We start from the raw sequence: 7,945 nt of genomic DNA, 5'->3' as shown, positions 1-7,945 counted from the left end.
TTAGAACTGTGATCTTACGAAGACAATTCTTAACACAAATAATATTTCAAGAATAATTTCAATTAATTAATCAAGAATAATTGCCCCAAGAACTTTCCTAAGAACTGTGATCTTACGAAGACAATTCTAAACACAAAAAATAAATTTAAATGATAATTTCAAATAATTAATCATTATTGCCCCAAGGAGTTTCCTTAGAACTGTGATCTAACAAAGACAATTCTAAACACAAATAATATTTCAAGAATAATATCAATTAATTTATCAAGAATAATTGCCCTAAGAACTTTCCTAAGAACTGTGATCTTACGAAAAATAATAATTTCAATTAATTAATCAGAATTGCTCCAAGAATTTTCCTAAGAACTGTGATCTTACGAAGACAATTCTTAACACAAATAAAATTTAAATAATAATTTCAATTAATTAATCAAGAATTGCCCCAAGAATTTTCCTAAGAACTGTGATTTTACGAAAACAATTCTTAACACAAATAAAATTTAAATAATAATTTCAAATGATTAATCAGAATTGCCCAGAGGAGTTTCCTTAGAACTGTGATCTTACGAAGACAATTCTTAACACAAATAATATTTCAAGAATAATTTCAATTAATTAATCAAGAATAATTGCCCCAAGAACTTTCCTAAGAACTGTGATCTTACGAAGACAATTCTAAACACAAATTAAATTTAAATGACAATTTCAAATGATTAATCAGAATTGCCCCAAGGAGTTTCCTTAGAACTGTGATCTTACGAAAACAATTCTTAACATAAATTAAATTTAAATAAAATTGCAAATAATTAATCAGAATTGCTCCAATGCATTTCCTAAGAACTGTAATCTTACGAAGACAATTCTAAACACAAATAAAATTTAAATAATAATTTCAAATAATTAATCAGAATTGCTCCAAGGAGTTTCCTAAGAACTGTGATCTTACGAAGACAATTTTAAACACAAATAAAATTTCAAGAATAATTTCAATTAATTAATCAAGAATTGCCCCAAGAACTTTCCTAAGAACTGTGATCTTACGAAAACAATTCTTAGCACAAATAACATTTAAATAATAATTTCAAATGATTAATCAGAATTGCTCCAATGAATTTCCTAAGAACTGTGATCTAACGAAGACAATTCTAAACACAAATTAAATGTAAATAATAATTTCAAATAATTAATCAGAATTGCTCCAAGGAGTTTCCTAAGAACTGTGATCTTACGAAGACAATTTTAAACACAAATAAAATTTCAAGAATAATTTCAATTAATTAATCAAGAATTGCCCCAAGAACTTTCCTAAGAACTGTGATCTTACGAAAACAATTCTTAGCACAAATAACATTTAAATAATAATTTCAAATGATTAATCAGAATTGCCCCAAGGAGTTTCCTAAGAACTGTGATCTTACGAAAACAATTCTTAACACAAATAAAATTTATATAATAATTTCAAATGATTTTTCAGAATTGCCCCAAGGAGTTTTCTAAGAACTGTGATCTTACGAAAACAATTCTTAACACAAATAACATTTAAATAATAAATTCAAATAATTAATCAGAATTGCCCCAAGGAGTTTCTCTAGAACTGTGATCTTACGAACACCATTCTTAACACAAATTAAATTTAAATAATAATTTCAAATAATGAATCAGAATTGCTCCAAGGAGTTTCCTTAGAACTGTGATCTTACGAAGACAATTCTAAACACAAATAAAATTTTAAGAATAACTTCAAATAATTAATCAGAATTGCTCCAAAGAATTTCCTAAGAACTGTGATCTTACGAAGACCATTCTTAACACAAATAAAATTTAAGTAATAATTTCAAATAATTAATCAGAATTTCTCCAAGGAGTTTCCTAAGAACTGTGATCTTACGAAGACAATTCTAAACACAAATAAAATTTCAAGAATAATTTCAATTAATTAATCAAGAATTGCCCCAAGGAGTTTCCTAAGAACTGTGATCTTACGAAGACAATTTTAAACACAAATAAAATTTCAAGAATAATTTCAATTAATTAATCAAGAATTGCCCCAAGAACTTTCCCAAGAACTGTGATCTTACGAAAACAATTCTTAGCACAAATAACATTTAAATAATAATTTCAAATGATTTTTCAGAATTGCCCCAAGGAGTTTTCTAAGAACTGTGATCTTACGAAAACAATTCTTAACACAAATAACATTTAAATAATAATTTCAAATAATTAATCAGAATTGCCCCAAGGAGTTTCTCTAGAACTGTGATCTTACGAACACCATTCTTAACACAAATTAAATTTAAATAATAATTTCAAATAATGAATCAGAATTGCTCCAAGGAGTTTCCTTAGAACTGTGATCTTACGAAGACAATTCTAAACACAAATAATATTTCAAGAATAATTTCAATTAATTAATCAAGAATTGCCCCAAGAACTTTCCCAAGAACTGTGATCTTACGAAAACAATTCTTAGCACAAATAACATTTAAATAATAATTTCAAATGATTTTTCAGAATTGCCCCAAGGAGTTTTCTAAGAACTGTGATCCTACGAAAACAATTCTTAACACAAATAACATTTAAATAATAATTTCAAATAATTAATCAGAATTGCCCCAAGGAGTTTCTCTAGAACTGTGATCTTACGAACACCATTCTTAACACAAATTAAATTTAAATAATAATTTCAAATAATGAATCAGAATTGCTCCAAGGAGTTTCCTAAGAACTGTGATCTTACGAAAACAATTCTTAACACAAATAAAATTTATATAATAATTTCAAATGATTTTTCAGAATTGCCCCAAGGAGTTTTCTAAGAACTGTGATCTTACGAAAACAATTCTTAACACAAATAACATTTAAATAATAAATTCAAATAATTAATCAGAATTGCCCCAAGGAGTTTCTCTAGAACTGTGATCTTACGAACACCATTCTTAACACAAATTAAATTTAAATAATAATTTCAAATAATGAATCAGAATTGCTCCAAGGAGTTTCCTTAGAACTGTGATCTTACGAAGACAATTCTAAACACAAATAAAATTTTAAGAATAACTTCAAATAATTAATCAGAATTGCTCCAAAGAATTTCCTAAGAACTGTGATCTTACGAAGACCATTCTTAACACAAATAAAATTTAAGTAATAATTTCAAATAATTAATCAGAATTTCTCCAAGGAGTTTCCTAAGAACTGTGATCTTACGAAGACAATTCTAAACACAAATAAAATTTCAAGAATAATTTCAATTAATTAATCAAGAATTGCCCCAAGGAGTTTCCTAAGAACTGTGATCTTACGAAGACAATTTTAAACACAAATAAAATTTCAAGAATAATTTCAATTAATTAATCAAGAATTGCCCCAAGAACTTTCCCAAGAACTGTGATCTTACGAAAACAATTCTTAGCACAAATAACATTTAAATAATAATTTCAAATGATTTTTCAGAATTGCCCCAAGGAGTTTTCTAAGAACTGTGATCTTACGAAAACAATTCTTAACACAAATAACATTTAAATAATAATTTCAAATAATTAATCAGAATTGCCCCAAGGAGTTTCTCTAGAACTGTGATCTTACGAACACCATTCTTAACACAAATTAAATTTAAATAATAATTTCAAATAATGAATCAGAATTGCTCCAAGGAGTTTCCTTAGAACTGTGATCTTACGAAGACAATTCTAAACACAAATAATATTTCAAGAATAATTTCAATTAATTAATCAAGAATTGCCCCAAGAACTTTCCTAAGAACTGTGATCTTACGAAGACAATTCTAAACACAAATAAAATTTTAAGAATAACTTCAAATAATTAATCAGAATTGCTCCAAAGAATTTCCTAAGAACTGTGATCTTACGAAGACCATTCTTAACACAAATAAAATTTAAGTAATAATTTCAAATAATTAATCAGAATTTCTCCAAGGAGTTTCCTAAGAACTGTGATCTTACGAAGACAATTCTAAACACAAATAAAATTTCAAGAATAATTTCAATTAATTAATCAAGAATTGCCCCAAGGAGTTTCCTAAGAACTGTGATCTTACGAAAACAATTCTTAACACAAATAACATTTAAATAATAATTTCAAATAATTAATCAGAATTTTTCCAAGGAGTTTCCTAAGAACTGTGATCTTACGAAGACAATTCTTAACACAAATAATATTTCAAGAATAATTTCAATTAATTAATCAAGAATTGCCCCTAGAACTTTCCTAAGAACTGTGATCTTACGAAGACCATTCTTGGCACAAATTAAATTTAAATAATAATTTCAAATAATTAATCAGAATTGCTCCAATGAATTTCCTAAGAACTGTGATCTTACGAAGACAATTCTTAACACAAATAAAATTTCAAGAATAATTTCAAATAATTAATCCGAATTGCTCCAAGAATTTTCCTAAGAACTGTGATCTTACGACAACAATTGATCATTGAAGCCAACTTTTCCGCTACCCACCGCATCAAACAAAATAGCTATGGACTGGAGCGTATATGGACTGTAACACAGTGACAGCAGTCGAGTTACGTCAAACACACAAGACTACGGTGGCGCTATCTGTTCATTTCATAGCGGCCGTTTTAGTTATTTTAGTGATCCATTCTTAACACAATTAAAATTTCAAAAATTATTTAATCAAACTAATCAGAATTTTTCCAAGCTGTTTCCTAAGAACTGTGACAACAGTTCTTAACACAAAAAAAAAAACAACTTCTTAATTAGAATTGCTCCAAGGAGTTTCATATGAACTATGATCTAACGACAATAATTCTTAATACAAAAAAAAATAAAAAAAAAACAAATTAATCAGAATTGCTCCAAGGAGTTTCTTTAGAACTGTGATCTAACGACCACGAATCTTAACACAAATAAAATTTCAAATAATTTTCAACTAATTAATCAGAAATTTTCCAGGGAGTTTTCTTAAGACTGTGATCTTACAACAACAATCCGTAACACACACAAAAAAAGAATATTTCATCAAATTAATTAGAATTGCTCCAAGGAGTTTCCTAAGAACTGTGATCTAATGACATCAATTTTTAACACAAATAAAATTTCAAAAATATTTTCATCAAATAATTCGGAATTTTTCCAAGCAGTTTCCTGTGAACTTTGATCTTACGATACCAATTCTTATCACAAATAATAACAAGAATAATAATAATTTCAACAAATTAATCAGAATTGCTCGAAGAAGTTCTCTAGGAACTAATTATTATTTTAACCAGAATTTCTCCAAAGAGAATTCTTTGAGCTGTGATCTTATGACAACAAATTTTAACAAAAAAAAAAGATATAAAAAATAACTTCAACAAATCAATCAGAATATTTCTAAGGAGTTTCTCCAGATCTGTGATTTAACGACAACAATTCTTAACACAAATAAAATTTCAAAAATAATTCCATCAAATTAATCAGAATATTTCCAAGCAGTTTACTATGAACTTACGAATCTTACGAAAACAATTCTGAACATAAAAAATCAATAAATTAATCAGAAATGCTCCAAGAAGTTTCTCAAGATTTGTGATCTAACGACAATTCTTAACAAAAGTAAAATTTCAAAAATAAATTCAAAAAATAATCAGAATTTCTCCTTCAAGGAGTTTTTTAAGATCTGTGATCTAAAGACAATAATTATTAACACAAAAATGAAATAAAATAAAAACAAACTTCAACAAATTAATTAGAATTTCTCCAAGGAGTTTTCCAAGAACTGTGATCTTACGACAACAATTCTTAACACAAATAAAATTTAAAAAATGATTTCAACAAATTAATCAGAATTTCTTCAAGGAATTTCCTAAGAACTGTGATCTTACGACAACAATTCTTAACACAAGTAAAAATTACATACAAAACGGCATTAAGGGTTCCAGTTCAATAAACAGAGATGGATACTAAGATACTTACATCTTACTTGTTGGATTGTATACGTTGCTCCGATGAATCTACGCAGAGTGATGAATTTTTCTGCTTCTCTCATAGGCAGATCGTTTCCAGTTCCGGTGAATGTTGAAAAAACTGCAACCGTGTCTTGTGTTTATATTCACCTCTCTATATATTTGATATAAATATTTCGTGATCCGAATGATTCCACCAGATGTTATTTTCATCTTTGTTTAGCAACACTTTACGAAAAAGCTACCGGAAGGGTATGCATATTATAAACCATGATTTTTGTTTATCTTCTTCCGCAAACTACGGAACTTTGATTACGGAACGCGTATTCGCTACTCAAATCACTTTTTCACTTTGTGGCCCACGATTTCGTATCGTGGGTAACATCATTATCGCATTTCGCCCATATATTCACCACCTTACGCAACTATTTGCAAACATTGAAAAATATTTATCAAGCCCAGAATATGAGTGGCGGTTGCACTCCACTTCAAACGCTCCAGCGTCGTGTGGAGAGATCTCCAGAAACGTAAGCGAATAATAATTATTTCACTTTTTTACCACAATCGCCAGCGTGAATTTCCACTATGCAACTGATTGCGGAACAATAAAATAAAACACAGAAATTGCACGACGGAACGTAGTCCATCTCCCGGGTCAGCTCGCACACAAAGCCGTTTTCACTTGCACATAAAACGTTTTCACTTTCACGACCGAGCTCACGACTTCACATACCCTTGGAAATCCTCCGGGACCTGCGGGCCTGTGAGCTGATTCTGCTTCCGGCAACCATCCTTGACTACTTTCCAGCTGAAGAAACCGCCGGATTCCGGCGAGTAAGCACTTCCGCTGGTACCGAGAAACGACACTACGAGCAACACGTTAATTGTTAACTTAAAACTAATCAATTTACTATTAAAAACGCGCCCGGTTCGACGGCGGAATAGATTATTGAAGAAACGACCAAGCAAACGACGTTGTATTCACGACGGTCTGTTGTGATTTTTATGCAAACAGCTTCGACAACATAACAGTCAACCACACCGCAGAGAAAACAAAAAGAAAAAAGAAGAAACGCATTTATGCTGCATTCTTTTCGAGCAGCAGCATGCCTAACAGTCTCTCACAGATCCCTTACGTCTAAATTTTTTCTTGCTGGGGAAATAGCTCCGAGGTTGGGAGGAGTTAGTTTCGAACCAGCAAACGAGACGGTCTTGATTCGAGCAAGGGGAGTAGTGATACTACTGTTAGGCACACAACGCGTGTAAAAGTGCGGTGGCGAATTAAGGTGCCCGGTTCTAGAAGTGCGCGGTCAGACAAGTGTCGGAAAGGTTAATCGCATAATTCCGGTCAGAAGCACCCCACATTACGTGCCAATTAGTGTCGGATCCAGACTATAACGGATCACCCTAGTGCGAAAAGTGGGTTTTAGAACCAAATCCGAAATTACGGGAAGTCCCACGCGTGTGTAAAGACCTCGACCGAGATCTATCAACGCCCTCCGTCGCGAGTGTCCGAGTGCTGACCGTCTGTGAGTGTGTAGAAGAGCGGACGCCTGAGAAGCTCTCCACCGCGTGTGCCAAGACGACCCTCGTGCTCTGCAAATCGGCCTCGACGCCCCCCCCCCCCCCCCCCATCTCCACCATCGGTTGTGACGACGCTGTAAGCGGAGCGACGGCGCGGGCCCACCCTAAGATTCCCTCTCGAACGGCAGAGTAGGCAGCCCCTGAGGTTAAGGTAGGTTGCATGCTAACCTTTTAAAGTTATACGTATGGCAACAAAAAAACGAAATCGAGTATTTTTTTTAAGCACTCGTTGGATAAACGTACAACTCGCTCTGAAAAATCACCATTTTATAACTTGTTGCATAAATAACAATTTTTCTAGTACATATAAAGTTCATGTGGACATAGTGGAAGAAAGGCAGTGGTCAAAGTAAAGTCCACGCTGGTCCACGACGAGACGGATGGAGTCACATAGAACGGCTTTTTCATCCACGTGGTATATTAACAGTCTTTCACCAT

Source organism: Aedes albopictus, chromosome 3, assembly GCF_035046485.1.
Source record: "Aedes albopictus strain Foshan chromosome 3, AalbF5, whole genome shotgun sequence".
NCBI lineage: Eukaryota > Metazoa > Arthropoda > Insecta > Diptera > Culicidae > Aedes > Aedes albopictus.
This window is presented reverse-complemented; position numbering follows the sequence as displayed.